This window comes from Perna viridis, chromosome 14 (assembly GCF_037379345.1).
Source record: "Perna viridis isolate PV_CMFRI_1.1 ecotype Kerala chromosome 14, ASM3737934v1, whole genome shotgun sequence".
Lineage (NCBI taxonomy): Eukaryota > Metazoa > Mollusca > Bivalvia > Mytilida > Mytilidae > Perna > Perna viridis.
In genome coordinates this window covers 15,350,492-15,369,738 of record NC_142458.1, presented here as the reverse complement: position 1 = coordinate 15,369,738, position 19,247 = coordinate 15,350,492, and the positions used below count along the sequence as shown (strand labels likewise).

Genomic DNA, 19,247 nt, shown 5'->3' with positions numbered 1-19,247 from the left:
GTAAGCTACATACCAGTTCTGAAATCTTGCAGCCCGAATATAAGCGTTTTCCATTTATGATAGCTTTTATCAATTTTTTCTATAATTAAAAATTCTGGAATCCTACATTTAATGTTTAATCGAACTTGTTGAACATTTTGGACATATTGTAATTTTATAAGTTATCTCCTACATAGAAAGCTGGGAAGAGAAATAATTCGGTAGAAGCATATTATAGATATTAATATGTCCAAAATCATCGTCATAGCTGCGAGAGGCATTTATGTAATTCAACATCCATGTGGTATCATAAAATCTATTTTTTTTGTCTTAATTGTACATTCAGCCACATCGATTTGTTATTTCAAATGTTGATAGAGTACAGAAAATTCTTCTCATTTTATTGTATACGAATGAATGGAGAATATGGATGGGGAGTGGATATTGTGCATATTGAACGGAAAAGAAGGAATACTTAAAAAAAATGTATACCTTAATTATAAATGGCTATGTAGATTTAGCGAAAAAAAGTATAAAGAATGTAGAATACCAGCGTTTTTTATTGACAAATTTGATAGAAGCTATTATAATTAGAACATTTTTTTTTTAAATAATAATAATCGAGCTACAAGATTTCACAATAGGTATGTAGCTTACCGTCAGCCATTTTGTAATGTACAAAGTGTACAGAATTTCAGTAATTGTATGCGTACATTGGAAATCTATCGATTTGTGATTTCAAATATTGAAAGAATACAGAAAATTTCCCATTTAATGGTATATGGATGAATGGAGAATGCGGATTGGGGATGGGTATTTATATAGGGGGGGGTGGAGAATTTGAATGGAAAGGAAGAGAAATTGAATGGGAAAGTATTCATTAATATGAAATTACAAATGATAATTTAAATGTTGAAAAATAAAATAACTGATAAGAAATATGCAATTGGGATTTCATGAGGGTGGGGGGTTTTTATGGGGGCGGGGTGGGTATTAGGACAATTGGGAATGGGAAGATTGTAAATGGTGTAAATGACAAGTTTATACCATTCAAGAGCTGGATGGTCTTTGTTTGCTTAATGGCTCTTTTTTAGATTGAGTTAATATATCAATAACTACAAATATATTTCAAAGAGACGGGTAGGAGTATTTTGTTTTATTTTATTTCAAAGTTTGCAATCTGTGTTTTTAATACATTAATCTCAAACTAACATCAACTTTATCAAAGCAAATAAAGAACGATAACTCTTGCAGAGTTTTAACTTCATGTACTTTATCTCAAAATGGAAATAAAAATCTTAGTTTGGCTGTGTAATCTGTAACTGATTCTTAATAGACCAGTTCCAATTTCAACACAAGTCTAGCTAGCTTAGTGAGTGATTTATAGAGCTCTCTTGGTAGAAATCTTTTTAACATTATATCAATTTGTCCTACTTAACTAATAATTGGAGTATCATATACTTTTACTTAAAAAAAACAAAAAGACTTTTAATTTTAGACTTGTTATAAAAACAAAAGTAAAGTGATTGCACTTAAAATTGAAATTGGCTAGGCAAATAAGTCTTGCTATAATAAACTATTAATATGTCTTGCATAGTTTACCAAGGTAACAAATCGAAACAGTACTGAGTAATAACACCTGGCTGTTTAAATGAAGCCCATCTGCACAAAACTTCTCCTGTTGTGCCTCCTTTGTCTTAAAGCTTGAAAAGTGCCAAAATGCTCCATTTACTTGATAATTTGAAAACTTTTAAAATATAAGTTTATCGCTTGTCTACAACAATTAAATTGCAGAAAGGGTATTTGTACTTCTGAAAAGCTGGATCTTGTTTAATACTTGGAAAATTGCCATATGGTTAACCTAATGCGTTAATAAGAAATTACTATCAGTAATCCCTTTTACAAGGTCATGAACCTACAGCTTACATAGAACATTACAGCTAATCTGAGAAAAAAATCTATTTGTTTTGTTTTCCTTAAGGATATTCACTGCTGTGTTTAAAGATTATAATGATTTTAGAGGGTTGTAAAATCTGTTAAGATCTTTTTATGCTAGAATGTAGAAAAAAAAATGATGGGTCAGTGTGCTTCTTTTTGAAACATAAGCCTTGGAAAATTTCACATGATTTTCCATAGGTTTTGTCTTAAAAGGCTTTATACGCAGAAGAAATAACAAGAATTTCATAAAAAAATGTCGAAATATTATGTTAAGATGTGTTTAATCAAATTATGAAAATAAAAGTGGGGATCACTAAGTAAAAAATATCAATGCAATGAAATGGGTAGAGGAGTACAACACTCTGACATAAAAATGGCTGGACATGAGCAGTGAACATCTTTATAATGCTATGTCATGTCATATGATGTGTTAATTCATAATTTATTATATTGTTTCCTTAGTATTATGATTCAATGTAGGTACTTATCTCCAAGTGCAATTGATTTTTATACACCGTATATTAATAAAAACAAATATTATTGAAGAATCCTTTATTGCTCTAACTTGCTTGTAACTTGTAATTTTTTTTACTCTTTAAGTTATACAACTTAACTTATAAAGAGTAATCAAGGGAACCAAGGTTATAGCTGTAATCAAAAGAACGTAATCCAGGGACAAAGACCAGACATGGAAAACAGACATACACAACAAAGAATATAAAGTAACTAAAATCATACATACAATGTAACAAAAGTAAATGAGCAACTCGGAAGAAAATGATTATATTCTGTACCATAAAGACTTATAGTTCATACGTATTTTGTTATGGTCTTCTAACTTGTTATATTTAATATATTCTATTTTGTCAGGTTACTTATGTATGAATATTTTGAGTGATTAACAACATTTGACTCTTGTAGTTCAATCCATCATATTTTTTAAGTTAGTAAGATTTATGTCATTAGATCTGGATGTTGGAAATATTGATAAATGGTATACATATTAGTTTTACTGGCTTTCATATACAACTTGGCACTCCTTACTGTGTTAAAATATCATATTATACCAAAGTGATTGAGATGAACATCATCAAAACATTAAAATCTGTTGATTGTCATAAACACTTGTGATACCTTGATATCTGTATATTCTTGCAGTTTTTCCTCTTGTATTTATCTGTATGTACATGTACTTAATTTACTCAAAATGAACATGCATTGAAAGCTAAATGAATCTGCTATAATACGACATAAATTTTATTGTTACATTTATTCATTAATATATATTTATATGAAATCAAAATTGTTAACAAAAATTGCTTCCTTCTGTTTATGTTGAATTGCAAACGAAAAACTTGAATATCGTTTGATTTGGATTTCAACTTTTGTAAAGACTGCTGACATAATTGAATTGTACTATGCAGGAGACTTTCAGAAATGTTATTCTATACATGCAATGTCATGTTGACGTGTGCATTGACTATAGGTGTTGTCCCACTTGATATATTCAGCGGCACTACCGCGATCTCACCCGACGACGTATTGCCTGGTCAAAGGCCATGTGAGCTATTGCCATCAATTGGCGTCCGTCGCCGTCGTCCGTCGTCGTTAACAATTTTTTTAAAAAATCTTCTCCTTTCTCAGAAACTACTTAGCGGAATTATATGAAACTGCACAGATGTTCCTTTGGGCATCTTTCACAAACGTTGTGTTTAGATTGTTGATCCGTCAAACAACATGGCCGCCGGTACTGAAAATAGAACATAGGGGTTAGACTATATCTTGCATATATATTTTCATTTTAATCTGTCAAGCCATTTAGGAGTTATTGCACTTTTTTCGACGTTTTTTCTTTCATTTTTTTAATGTTATTTCTTTAAAAAATTTCTCTTCTTACCCTACATGATCGATTGGAATCAAACTTAGTGTTGATGTTCCTTGGGGTGTCTTGCACAAAAGGTCTGTTTAGATTTTTGATCCGTCAAAAAACTTTGTCACCGTTACTAAAAATAGAACAGGGGTCAAGCTGTAGTTTTTCAATATATCTCAAAACCCATTAGCCAAATTATAACCGGGTAAAACTGTTCAGCATGATGAGATCTACCTGTGGTCATTTCGTTATTTTCATCTGTTAAGCCTTGTATTGATCCTTATGATCAGTTCCATCAAAGTCATCGTAGGCCAAAATTATTAGTAAACTTCTTGATAAATGTATTGCCATTGAAAGACAAAATTTAACCAGGTGAGAGATTCAAGCTCCTGGGAGCCTCTTGTTATGTTTGTCATAGAGCTTGAGGTCGACACATTGACAGAAACTTCTTTTCTAGTGTTAGAAACATCAGTAGCTGTGGAATGAACGCCATGTTGATTAGTCTGTGACACAACATTAATGTCCATTGCCTGGTTAGCGTACGATGGCACTGTAGCACCACAGTTCCGAAAATCCATCTGACTGACTTAATTATAAAATCCAAATAGAGGCGAACATGCTTAGGATTCTTTAAGGGGGTTTATCTTGAATCCACTATAAGTAAAACTGCTTGATAGTAAAAATTGATATTGCTTTATCAGATAATATGCTCAATAATTGTAAACTACAATTTCTAATATAATTGAAGATTTATGAATGCACGAAGCCGGACTTGTCGCCAAGTTCTGAGAAAGTTTGTGTTCTGTGATTCAGAATCATCTTTTTTTTCAAACCACAAAAAAGATGAAAGGAACAGTTTTTAATTCAATGCAATTGATGTATGTTCTTTTGTGAATTTTGTATTATTTTTTGTTTCTGTTTATGAATGTGCACAAAGCCAGACTTGTCACCAGGTTCTGAGAGATTTTGTACTTGATTTAGGACCATCTTTTCTTCAAACCACAAACAAGATGAAATGAACAGTTAATAATTGAATACAATTGATATATGTCCCTTTATGAAATTTCTGTTTGTGAATGTGCATGAAGCCTATCTTGTCTCCAAGTTCTGAGAAAGTTTGTATCCAAAATTTTGTTTGCTCTGGGTTGTGATTTCTAATAAAAGTATTTAAGAGAAACCAGTGGAGTAATTTACATGTTAATTGTTTTATATACATGTATTATATTTGATTTATAACAGAAAAAGTTTCTTTGATGGAATATTGGTTGATATGTATTTTCTTTTGAACATTTTGGATTGCTTTACAAAGAAATAAGTGTTGAAAGATGTTTTGAAATAATAAAAAAGGATATTTGGACTAAACAGAAATTTAATCGTTGTAGTCTTTGATTTACTACTCAAAGTATATGATATTGGAAAAGTCATGAACTTCAAGAACTCTATATGTAATTATTGTAATATTGTTAATAATGATTGTGGATAAATGAATTTAATACGTTATTCAGTTTATGATGCAATAAATTGTATTGGATTTTATATTAGTATTGATAACATTACTAAAAGTATTTTTATATACAAAATATACATTCTGCCTACCTATTCTGATGCCATGATTATTATATGAACAGTTTTTTTTTTCTTCAGAAATTCTGAAATTAATGCATTTGTATACATTATTTCAATCACAATGTGTAAAAAAATGTAGAATTGTAATGTAAAATTAGCTGTGATGTAACTTTTTAGCCCGTGTACTACCATCACATACAACTGCTGTGCTTTACAGAACTTGCATTTTTCATTTATTTATTTATTTTTGTAATACATGAACTATTATGTGGTGAATATAATGTAAAGAATATTACAGTACTGTTAAAATTGGGATGTTCATTTATGATTGTTATTGTAAGCAGTACAGTTCAAGTGGAACATGTCATCTTAAGTTCATTTAAGTCTTTTGTAACTGTACATTTCTCCAATCATCTAATGAACACTGTGAAACTTGAGACCTGCTTTACCTAGACGCCATTGTTTCACCGCAATTAAGTTCTGAAACAGCAAATTTCTCTTATTGTCGAAGAAACTATTATGCAACAAGTAATTAGTCAAACGACGAGTAAATTGTCATGCTTTCAAGATGGAGTAATTCATAATTTAAACTAAAACAAGTTTTCCGTGAAAAAACTAAGTTCATTTTGGTTGTAGCGCTACTGCAACATTTTTATGAAGTATTGTTACTGATGAAAATAAGAGTTTCATTACTTCTATCAACTTACTAGATATATGGAATTATACTGGTTTTATATTTGATTTGTTATCATAAACTCAGATGTTTTAATGATTTTGAATATTTACATTTTTTTTTCAAAAAGTTATGAAAAAAAATCCACAAAGATCATTTAGCTAATGATCCTACTTGCCATCTCCCTTTCATATAGAGAATAATATTCTAGTCTTATCATCTTCATATGTTTTACCAACTTTCCCATTATTTGACAGTTGACTCTTACAAGAAGAATGAAAATATTCAAGTTGTTTTGTCTTTAAATAAATCTGTGATCAGTTTTTTTCTTTCCAACTGATGAATCGCAGCCTCTCTTTTCTTCGTCTTCTGTTTTACAGAAGTGTACATCTGCACAATAAAAAAGACGCGATCCTAATGTATATGTACTATTTTTTTACAGTAAGACCAAATGACACTTTTATTTTGTGATATGTTATTTTTAGTCAAAGGGCTTTTCAGCAGCATCCAAATTACCATGTATTCTTAAATCTCATTCAGTGCCATAAAATACTGCACTTCATTTTGAAGGACTCAGTGTCAAGCTCCTGAAATTGGAAATAGGAAAATATAAATTGTTGGAAATGTTAACATCTGAAAATATCTTCCTGTATTTGCATTTATAAATAATAATCAATAAAATTATTGACACCCTGTCATTTTTAACAGATCTGTTGTACATGTACGATAACAATTGCAAATGAAGTTATAAGACTCCAGTTACTGTCACTTATACGTGTGGCTCCAACCCAGTAATGTTTCATACTGATATTTGTTAAAACTCCACGTGGAACTGGGTAACTGTAGAATAATATTAACTGATAAGGGGTACCAAAGTCTTCCTTTAGTACTGGTAAAGTGTCCATAGTAATAGTTTTTAAAATAACCAAACGATCTGTATCATTCTTAGTTCAAGTATATCAGGATATCTTAAAAGCTAAATATAGACTTTTATATACAAAATAAATGAGTTACACAATTGTTCAATTTAAATTGTAGTATTATAATGATAATGTTTTATGTCTTAAACTCATATATATTTTGTTCCGTACGATTTCTGACGAAGCCTGACTTGTCTCGAAGTTCTAAGGATAGAACGACTATATTGTAAATCTTTTCTGCAGTCATGTTTAATAGCAGGTCTTATTTCCATAAGCAAATGTTAACTAGTCATGAAAGCATGTGAACATTTTCCTTATGTTGAGTTTATATGGAAATGTTATTTGAAAACCACTTCGGGAATGTAATAAGAGATTACATGTACATGTATTGAAGTATATGCTACTACATGTAATATGGTTTTTGAATTTGTTAACTGTTCACAATGTACTTTCGCCTTCTTCATAATATTCGCACTTCAGTTGATATGTGTATTTTGTTCTTAGAATAAAAAAAATTGATCACTCTGATTTATTTAAGCTTATCCTGCTTACGTCGCCTTTATATGAAAATCCACTTAAAGCCCATGTTGTGGTAGTTTACGTGTTATGTATCAGAGATATCAATCGATAGGGGACGAAGTCCGTGTACGGTATATACCACAAATCTAAAATATAACATAAGAAGTACTGAAAGCCTGATTTCAGTCTTACAGGGAGTAATATCCGGTGTAACTTTCCACAATTTATGGATTAAATACTGGCCAAATGACCAAATAGTTCTGAAAGAGAAAAACAAACTGAATGTAGAGTAAGGTAGTTTCATATCTTAACTTATGGAAGGACTCGTTTGTTGTCATTCATACCTTAATTAAAACTTCCTCCTTTTACATCTCGGCCAGTCTAATAGATTAAGTCATAAAAGTTGATATCTAGTACTCAGACGTGTTGAAATCAGTACACCAAATGGCATAATATACCTAAACCATATTTAATTAAAAAAATCGAATAGGTCTGCAATAGACATGTTTTCACAAAAAAATCCATACATAAAGAAAGACAAAAGATATTTCACTTACAGTTTTGTAGCGTGGGTTTCTGTATTGTTTTCCTATAACTGACTTGCAATGGAAACAGCTAGTATTTTCTGATATAAATATTGATACCAAATGTAGAAATGTTGGGAAATCCTTTTACAAGATAGCATCAGGAACACTAAAATTTACAATACACAAACGTAAAGAAATAGAAAGTTACACACAGAAGAAATCACTTAAAAAAATAACGATCTTTATGAAATTGAAATTGATGTGTTGTTTAATCATTCAGTATGTGTTGGTAGAAACATGTTTTCTGGACGATAAATTTGTTCTACAATGTACATGTTTAAAACAAAAGGAAAGCTGGAATAAGTTTTGGTTTGGGTTGTTACTTAACTGTAAGGAATAAGGGACCAAAACAAGCATTTTCAAGACATCCAATCAATAATTTTATTAAAAGTGTATATATTTCTTTGACATTGTACCTCAAGGTGCCATTCAAAAACAATCTACTGGAGTTTGCAGATCGAGCTTCAAATTTACATTACCACGGATTTTACCTAATGGTACATAGATAGTAAAGCCAGGACCCACACTCAATTTTCTCACAAAAAAACACAAAAAATCCACATAAAAGACAAAACAAAATAAAAATAAAAACAAAAAAGAAGAAACAAAAGCCCCCTAAAAATAAAATAAAACAAGTTTTAAGTTGTGTTTGAAAGCAAGTCACATACAAGTTCCCTCATGTTCCACACATGATCACAGAATCAAAAAAATTAAATTCAATGTACAATGTCAAGCCTATATACCACGTTTTATAAAATTTAGATGAAATTTACATTATTTTCCAGTGGGGCATATTAATTTAGATGGCGGCCATTTTAAATGGCAGCCATCTACAATAATCCAAAATATGGAACTCGTTCACACTTAGATGGTTTTATATATCCTTCAAATCTGATGAATATATTACAAGTAATTTTTCCTACATAAAGGAGAAGCATTTGAAAAATCACAAAAATCAACCAAATTGTATAATGGCTATTTAAAGGAAACAGAACGCATCAATTCTCATGAGCATTAATGATTTTGAGTAGGAAAATGATATTTCAAGTACTTAGGCCATATTAAGAAAACGGTCAGCATCTTAAGTTATGGGCGTGCATGATTTTAGCAGGAATACGTGATTTGAAATAGTTTGGCCATGTTAGGCTTACAATGCTTAGATGATGTGATAAGCATCCATTTTTGGGTAGATCTCCGTCATACGTGCATGTCAGAGGTACGGTTTGCGTCAGATATGATGATCATATACGTTATTGGTAGGTAAATGTTATTTCGAGTCGAAAGGTCATATCAAAACTAAAGTACGAATCATACGTGATGAGCATGTATGATTTAGGTAGGAAAGTGCTATTTCAAGTAATATTGTCATACTTACGCTTCATATCAAATAATATGTGATGTGCATGTACGATTCCAGTAAGAACGTGATTTTTCAAGTAGTATGATCATGTTAAGAGTTCTATTCGCATCATATATGATTGGTATGGAAAATTAAGATACGGAAAGGGTATTTCACACAGTATTATTATTTTTGGAATTGTATATTGGCTATTGAAGGGTGAACAGTACGCATTAATTGTCATGATCATTAATGACTTTGGGTAGGAAAATGATTTTTCAAGTACTTTGGCCATGTTAAAAAACAGTTGGCATTTTAAGTTATGGGCATGTATAATTTTAGCAAGAATAAGTTATTTAAAACCGCTTGGCCAAGTTAGGCGTACATTTCCTATATGAGGTGATGGGCATGCATTTTTGGGTAGTTTTTCTGTCAAACGCGCATGTCAGGGGTACGCTTGCCTTCCGATGTGATGGTCATGTACGTTATTGGTAGGAAAATGTTATATCAAGTCGTTAGGTCATATTAAGAATACAGTACGAATCAGATGTAATAAGCAAGTATAATTTATGTAGGGAAGTGCTATTTGAAGTAGTATGCTCATATTTAGGGTACATATCAAATCTGATGTGAACAGCATGTATGATTCTGTTAAGAATGAGCTATTTGAAGTAGTATGATCATGTTAAGAGTTCAGTTCGCATCATATGTGATTGGTATGGAGAATTAAGGTATGCAATTGGTATTTCCCACAGTATTGGTATCTTTGGAATTGTATAATGGCTATATAAAGGAGAACTGCACGTATCAATTGTCATGAGCATTAATGATTTTGGGTAGGAAAATGATATTTCAAGTACTTTGGCTATACTAAGGAAACGTTCGCATGTTAAGTTATGGGCATATATGATTTTAGCAGGAATAAGTTATTTGAAGCAGTTTGGAGATGTCAGGTGTACAATGCTTATATGATGTGATAAGCATGCATTTTTGGATAGTTTGTCTGTTAAACGGGCATGTTAGGGGTACGGTTTTCCTCCGAAGTGACTATCATGTACGTTATTGGCAGTAAAATTTTATTTCGAGTCGTAAGGTCATATTAAGAATAGAGTACGAATTAGATATGATGAGCATGTATGATTTAGGTAGGAAAGTGCTATTTGAAGTAGTATAGCCCAATTTAGGATACATATCAAATCAGATTTGATAAGTATGTTTGATTCTGCTAAGAATGAGCTATTTCAAGTAGAATGACTATGTTAAGAGTTAAGTTCGCATCATATGTGATTGATATGGAGAATTAAGGTACGAAATTGGTATTTCCCACAGTATTGGTATCATTTGGAATTGTATAATGGCTATTTAAGTGAGAGCAGTATGCATCAATTGTGATGAGCATTATTGATTTTGGGTAGGAAAATGATATTTCAAGCACTTTGGCTGTATTAAGAAAACGTTTGGCATCTTAAGTTATCGGCTTATATGATTTTAGTAGGAATAAGTTATTTGAAACAGTTTGGCCATGTTAGGCATACACTTTTTATATGTGATAAGCATGCATTTGTGGGTAGTTTTTCTGTCATACGTGCATGTCAGGGGTACGGTTTGCGTCAGATGTGATGATCCTGTACGTTATTAGCAGGAAAATGTTATATCAAGTCGTAAAATCTAATTACAGATAAATTACTAATCAGATGTGATGACTATGTGTGATTGAAGTAGGAAAGTGCTAGTACAAGTAATATGGTCATATTTAGGTTACATATCAAATCAGATGTGATAAGTATATTTGATTCTGCTAAGAATGAGCTATTTCAAGCAGAATGATTATGTTAAGAGTTAAGTTCGCATCATATGTGATTGATATGGAGAATTAAGGTACGAAATTGGTATTTCCCACAGTATTGGTATCTTTGGAATTGTATAATGGCTATTTAAGTGAGAGCAGTATGCATCAATTGTGTTGAGCATTATTGATTTTGGGTAGGAAAATGATATTTCAAGTACTTGGGACGTATTAAGAAAACGTTTGGCATCTTAAGTTATCGGCTTATATGATTTTAGCAGGAATAAGTTATTTGAAACAGTTTGGCCATGTTAGGCATACACTTTTTATATGTTATAAGCATGCATTTGTGGGTAGTTTTTCTGTCATACGTGCATGTCAGGGGTACGGTTTGCGTCAGATGTAATGATCCTGTACGTTATTGGCAGGAAAATGTTATATCAAGTCGCAAAATCTAATTACAGATAAATTACTAAACAGGTGTGATGAGTATGTGTATTGAAGTAGGAAAGTGCTAGTACAAATAATATGGTCATATTTAGGTTACATATCAAATCAGATGTGATAAGTATATTTGATTCTGCTAAGAATGAGCTATTTCAAGCAGAATGATTATGTTAAGAGTCAGTTCGCATCATATGTGATTGATATGGAGAATTAAGGTACGAAAATGGTATTTCACAGAGTATTGTAATCTTTGGAATTGTAAAGTGGCTATTTAAAGGAGAACTGCACGTACCAATTGTCATGAGCATTAATGATTTTGGGTAGGATAATGATATTTCAAGTACTTTGGCTATACTATGGAAACGTTAGCATGTTAAGTTATGGGCATATATGATTTTAGCAGGAATAAGTTATTTGAAACAGTTTGGAGATGTCAGGCGTACAATGCTTATATGATGTGATAAGCATGCATTTTTGGATAGTTTGTCTGTTAAACGGGCATGTTAGGGGTACAGTTTCCCTCCGAAGTGACTATCATGTACGTTATTGGCAGTAAAATTTTATTTCGAGTCGTAAGGTCATATTAAGAATACAGTACCAATTAGATATGATGAGCATGTATGATTTAGGTAGGAAAGTGCTATTTGAAATAGTATGGTCCAATTTAGGATACATATCAAATCATTTTGATAAGTATGTTTGATTCTGCTAAGAATGAGCTATTTCAAGTAGAATGATTATGTTAAGAGTTAAGTTCGCATCATATGTGATTGATATGGAGAATTAAGGTACGAAATTGGTATTTCCCACAGTATTGGTATCTTTGGAATTGTATAATGGCTATTTAAGTGAAAGCAGTGTGCATCAATTGTGATGAGCATTATTGGTTTTGGGTAGGAAAATGATATTTCAAGCACTTTGGCCGTATTAAGAAAACGTTTGGCATCTTAAGTTATCGGCTTATATGATTTTAGTAGGAATAAGTTATTTGAAACAGTTTGGCCATGTTAGGCATATACTTTTTATATGTGATAAGCATGCATTTGTGGGTAGTTTTTCTGTCATACGTGCATGTCAGGGGTACGGTTTGCGTCAGATGTAATGATCCTGTACGTTATTGGCAGGAAAATGTTATATCAAGTCGCAAAATCTAATTATAGATAAATTACTAAACAGGTGTGATGAGTATGTGTATTGAAGTAGGAAAGTGCTAGTACAAATAATATGGTCATATTTAGGTTACATATCAAATCAGATGTGATAAGTATATTTGATTCTGCTAAGAATGAGCTATTTCAAGCAGAATGATTATGTTAAGAGTCAGTTCGCATCATATGTGATTGATATGGAGAATTAAGGTACGAAAATGGTATTTCACAGAGTATTGTAATCTTTGGAATTGTAAAGTGGCTATTTAAAGGAGAACTGCACGTATCAATTGTCATGAGCATTAATGATTTTGGGTAGGATAATGATATTTCAAGTACTTTGGCTATACTATGGAAACGTTAGCATGTTAAGTTATGGGCATATATGATTTTAGCAGGAATAAGTTATTTGAAACAGTTTGGAGATGTCAGGCGTACAATGCTTATATGATGTGATAAGCATGCATTTTTGGATAGTTTGTCTGTTAAACGGGCATGTTAGGGGTACAGTTTCCCTCCGAAGTGACTATCATGTACGTTATTGGCAGTAAAATTTTATTTCGAGTCGTAAGGTCATATTAAGAATACAGTACCAATTAGATATGATGAGCATGTATGATTTAGGTAGGAAAGTGCTATTTGAAATAGTATGGTCCAATTTAGGATACATATCAAATCATTTTGATAAGTATGTTTGATTCTGCTAAGAATGAGCTATTTCAAGTAGAATGATTATGTTAAGAGTTAAGTTCGCATCATATGTGATTGATATGGAGAATTAAGGTACGAAATTGGTATTTCCCACAGTATTGGTATCTTTGGAATTGTATAATGGCTATTTAAGTGAAAGCAGTGTGCATCAATTGTGATGAGCATTATTGATTTTGGGTAGGAAAATGATATTTCAAGCACTTTAGCCGTATTAAGAAAACGTTTGGCATCTTAAGTTATCGGCTTATATGATTTTAGTAGGAATAAGTTATTTGAAACAGTTTGGCCATGTTAGGCATACACTTTTTATATGTGATAAGCATGCATTTGTGGGTAGTTTTTCTGTCATACGTGCATGTCAGGGGTACGGTTTGCGTCAGATGTGATGATCCTGTACGTTATTGGCAGGAAAATGTTATATCAAGTCGTAAAATCAAATTACAGATAAATTACTAATCAGATGTGATGAGTATGTGTGATTGAAGTCGGAAAGTGCTAGTACAAGTAGTATGGTCATATTTAGGTTACATATCAAATCAGATGTGATAAGTATGTTTGATTCTGCTAAGAATGAGCTATTTCAAGTGGTATGATTATGTTAAGAGTTCTGTTCGCATCATGTGATTTGTATGGAGAATTAAGGTACGAACATGATATTTCACAGAGTATTGTTATCTTTGGAATTGCATAATGGCTATTTAAAGGAGAACTGCACGTATCAATTGTCATGAGCGTTAATGATTTTGGGTAGGAAAATGATATTTCAAGTACTTTGGCCATGTTAAGGAAACGTTCGCATGTTAAGTTATGGGCATATATGATTTTAGCAGGAATAAGTTATTTGAAACAGTTTGAAGATGTCAGGCGTACAATGCTTATATGATGTGATAAGCATGCATTCTTGGGTAGTTTGTCTGTTAAACGGGCATGTTAGGGGTACGGTTTCCCTCCGAAGTGACTATCATGTACGTTATTGGCAGTAAAATTTTATTTCGAGTCGTAAGGTCATATTAAGAATACAGTACCAATTAGATATGATGAGCATGTATGATTTAGGTAGGAAAGTTCTATTTGAAGTAGTATGGTCCAATTTAGGATACACATCAAATCAGATTTGATAAGTATGTTTGATTCTGCTAAGAATGAGCTATTTCAAGTAGAATGATTATGTTAAGAGTTCAGTTCGCATCATAAGTGATTGATATGGAGAATTAAGGTACGAAAATTGTATTTCACAGAGTATTGTAATCTTTGGAATTGTATAATGGCTATTTAAAGGAGAACTGCACGTATCAATTGTCATGAGCATTAATGATTTTGGGTAGGAAAATGATATTTCAAGTACTTTGGCTGTACTAAGGAAACGTTCGCATGTTAAGTTATGGGCATATATGATTTTAGCAGGAATAAGTTATTTGAAGCAGTTTGGAGATGTCAGGCGTACAATGCTTATATGATGTGATAAGCATGCATTTTTGGATAGTTTGTCTGTTAAACGGGCATGTTAGGTGTACGGTTTTCCTCGGAAGTGACTATCATGTACGTTATTGGCAGTAAAATTTTATTTCGAGTCGTAAGGTCATATTAAGAATAGAGTACGAATTAGATATGATGAGCATGTATGATTTAGGTAGGAAAGTGCTATTTGAAGTAGTATGGCCCAATTTAGGATACATATCAAATCAGATTTGATAAGTATGTTTGATTCTGCTAAGAATGAGCTATTTCAAGTAGAATGATTATGTTAAGAGTTAAGTTCGCATCATATGTGATTGATATGGAGAATTAAGGTACGAAATTGGTATTTCCCACAGTATTGGTATCATTTGGAATTGTATAATGGCTATTTAAGTGAGAGCAGTATGCATCAATTGTGATGAGCATTATTGATTTTGGGTAGGAAAATGATATTTCAAGTACTTGGGACGTATTAAGAAAACGTTTGGCATCTTAAGTCATCAGCTTATATGATTTTAGTAGGAATAAGTTATTTGAAACAGTTTGGCCATGTTAGGCATACACTTTTTATATGTGATAAGCATGCATTTGTGGGTAGTTTTTCTGTCATACGTGCATGTCAGGGGTACGGTTTGCGTCAGATTTGATGATCCTGTACGTTATTGGCAGGAAAATGTTATATCAAGTCGCAAAATCTAATTAGAGATAAATTACTAAACAGATGTGATGAGTATGTGTATTGAAGTAGGAAAGTGCTAGTACAAGTAATATGGTCATATTTAGGTTACATATCAAATCAGATGTGATAAGTATATTTGATTCTGCTAAGAATGAGCTATTTCAAACAGAATGATTATGTTAAGAGTCAGTTCGCAGCATATGTGATTGATATGGAGAATTAAGGTACGAAAATGGTATTTCACAGAGTATTGTAATCTTTGGAATTGTATAATGGCTATTTAAAGGAGAACTGCACGTATCAATTGTCATGAGCATTAATGATTTTGGTTAGGAAAATGATATTTCAAGTACTTTGGCTATACTATGGAAACGTTAGCATGTTAAGTTATGGGCATATATGATTTTAGCAGGAATAAGTTATTTGAAACAGTTTGGAGATGTCAGGCGTACAATGCTTATATGATGTGATAATCATGCATTTTTGGATAGTTTGTCTGTTAAACGGGCATGTTAGGGGTACAGTTTTCCTCCGAAGTGACTATCACGTACGTTATTGGCAGTAAAATTTTATTTCGAGTCGTAACGTCATATTAAGAATACAGTACCAATTAGATATGATGAGCATGTATGATTTAGGTAGGAAAGTGCTATTTGAAGTAGTATGGTCCAATTTAGGATACACATCAAATCAGATTTGATAAGTATGTTTGATTCTGCTAAGAATGAGCTATTTCAAGTAGAATGATTATGTTAAGAGTTAAGTTCGCATCATATGTGATTGATATGGAGAATTAAGGTACGAAATTGGTATTTCCCACAGTATTGGTATCTTTGGAATTGTATAATGGCTATTTAAGTGAGAGCAGTGTGCATCAATTGTGATGAGCATTATTGATTTTGGGTAGGAAAATGATATTTCAAGCACTTTGGCCGTATTAAGAAAACGTTTGGCATCTTAAGTTATCGGCTTATATGATTTTAGTAGGAATAAGTTATTTGAAACAGTTTGGCCATGTTAGGCATACACTTTTTATATGTGATAAGCATGCATTTGTGGGTAGTTTTTCTGTCATACGTGCATGTCAAGGGTACGGTTTGCGTCAGATGTGATGATCCTGTACGTTATTGGCAGGAAAATGTTATATCAAGTCGTAAAATCAAATTACAGATAAATTACTAATCAGATGTGATGAGTATGTGTGATTGAAGTAGGAAAGTGCTAGTACAAGTAGTATGGTCATATTTAGGTTACATATGAAATCAGATGTGATAAGTATGTTTGATTCTGCTAAGAATGAGCTATTTCAAGTGGTATGATTATGTTAAGAGTTCTGTTCGCATCATGTGATTTGTATGGAGAATTAAGGTACGAACATGATATTTCACAGAGTATTGTTATCTTTGGAATTGTATAATGGCTATTTGAAGGAGAACTGCACGTATCAATTGTCATGAGCGTTAATGATTTTGGGTAGGAAAATGATATTTCAAGTACTTTGGCCATGTTAAGGAAACGTTCGCATGTTAAGTTATGGGCATATATGATTTTAGTAGGAATAAGTTATTTGAAACAGTTTGAAGATGTCAGGCGTACAATGCTTATATGATGTGATAAGCATGCATTCTGGGGTTGTTTGTCTGTTAAACGGGCATGTTAGGGGTACGGTTTCCCTCCGAAGTGACTATCATGTACGTTATTGGCAGTAAAATTTTATTTCGAGTCGTAAGGTCATATTAAGAATAGAGTACGAATTAGATATGATGAGCATGTATGATTTAGGTAGGAAAGTGCTATTTGAAGTAGTATGGTCCAATTTAGGATACACATCAAATCAGATTTGATAAGTATGTTTGATTCTGCTAAGAATGAGCTATTTCAAGTAGTATGATTATGTTAAGAGTTCAGTTCGCATCATAAGTGATTGATATGGAGAATTAAGGCACGAAAATTGTATTTCACAGAGTATTGTAATCATTGGAATTGTATAATGGCTATTTAAAGGCGAACTGCACGATCAATTGTCATGAGCATTAATGATTTTGGGTAGGAAAATGATATTTCAAGTACTTTGGCTATACTAAGGAAACGTTCGCATGTTAAGTTATGGGCATATATGATTTTAGCAGGAATAAGTTATTTGAAGCAGTTTGAAGATGTCAGGCGTACAATGCTTATATGATGTGATAAGCATGCATTTTTGGATAGTTTGTCTGTTAAACGGGCATGTTAGGGGTACGGTTTTCCTCCGAAGTGACTATCATGTACGTTATTGGCAGTAAAATTTTATTTCGAGTCGTAAGGTCATATTAAGAATAGAGTACGAATTAGATATGATGAGCATGTATGATTTAGGTAGGAAAGTGCTATTTGAAGTAGTATGGCCCAATTTAGGATACATATCAAATCAGATTTGATAAGTATGTTTGATTCTGCTAAGAATGAGCTATTTCAAGTAGAATGATTATGTTAAGAGTTAAGTTCGCATCATATGTGATTGATATGGAGAATTAAGGTACGAAATTGGTATTTCCCACAGTATTGGTATCATTTGGAATTGTATAATGGCTATTTAAGTGAGAGCAGTATGCATCAATTGTGATGAGCATTATTGATTTTGGGTAGGAAAATGATATTTCAAGCACTTTGGCTGTATTAAGAAAACGTTTGGCATCTTAAGTTATCGGCTTATATGATTTTAGTAGGAATAAGTTATTTGAAACAGTTTGGCCATGTTAGGCATACACTTTTTATATGTGATAAGCATGCATTTGTGGGTAGTTTTTCTGTCATACGTGCATGTCAGGGGTACGGTTTGCGTCAGATGTGATGATCCTGTACGTTATTGGCAGGAAAATGTTATATCAAGTCGTAAAATCTAATTACAGATAAATTACTAATCAGATGTGATGAGTATGTGTGATTGAAGTAGGAAAGTGCTAGTACAAATAATATGGTCATATTTAGGTTACATATCAAATCAGATGTGATAAGTATATTTGATTCTGCTAAGAATGAGCTATTTCAAGTAGAATGATTATGTTAAGAGTTAAGTTCGCATCATATGTGATTGATATGGAGAATTAAGGTACGAAATTGGTATTTCCCCCAGTATTGGTATCTTTGGAATTGTATAATGGCTATTTAAGTGAGAGCAGTATGCATCAATTGTGATGGGCATTATTGATTTTGGGTAGGAAAATGATATTTCAAGTACTTGGGACATATTAAGAAAACGTTTGGCATCTTAAGTTATCGGCTTATATGATTTTAGTAGGAATAAGTTATTTGAAACAGTTTGGCCATGTTAGGCATACACATTTTATATGTGATAAGCATGCATTTGTGGGTAGTTTTTCTGTCATACGTGTATGTCAGGGGTACGGTTTGCGTCAGATGTGATGATCCTGTACGTTATTGGCAGGAAAATGTTATATCAAGTCGCAAAATCTAATTACAGATAAATTACTAAACAGATGTGATGAGTATGTGTATTGAAGTAGGGAAGTGCAAGTACAAGTAATATGGTCATATTTAGGTTACATATCAAATCAGATGTGATAAGTATATTTGATTCTGCTAAGAATGAGCTATTTCAAGCAGAATGATTATGTTAAGAGTCAGTTC

General features: G+C 32.2%; 3 long non-coding RNA genes across 3 annotated transcripts in view; 1 reads left to right on the top strand and 2 right to left on the bottom strand.

Moving 5' to 3' along the window:
* The window catches only part of LOC148598354 (uncharacterized), an 86,042-nt gene that overhangs the window by 31,914 nt on the left and 34,881 nt on the right, over window positions 1–19,247 (top strand). The gene's annotated exons all lie outside the window — the stretch shown is intronic.
* LOC148598355 (uncharacterized) lies at window positions 3,543–4,856 on the bottom strand. The gene is made up of 2 exons (XR_015918556.1): window positions 4,022–4,856; window positions 3,543–3,667 (listed from the first exon to the last, which is right to left on the bottom strand). It is a non-coding gene; the product is annotated as an uncharacterized LOC148598355 (long non-coding RNA).
* LOC148598353 (uncharacterized) overlaps window positions 6,482–19,247 on the bottom strand; it is a 48,471-nt gene continuing 35,705 nt past the window's right edge. The window contains exons 2-4 of the long non-coding RNA XR_015918555.1: window positions 8,023–8,158; window positions 7,499–7,611; window positions 6,482–6,613 (exon numbers count right to left, since the gene is read on the bottom strand). This is a non-coding gene — a long non-coding RNA (uncharacterized LOC148598353). The remainder of the gene's footprint in view (window positions 6,614–7,498; window positions 7,612–8,022; window positions 8,159–19,247) is intronic.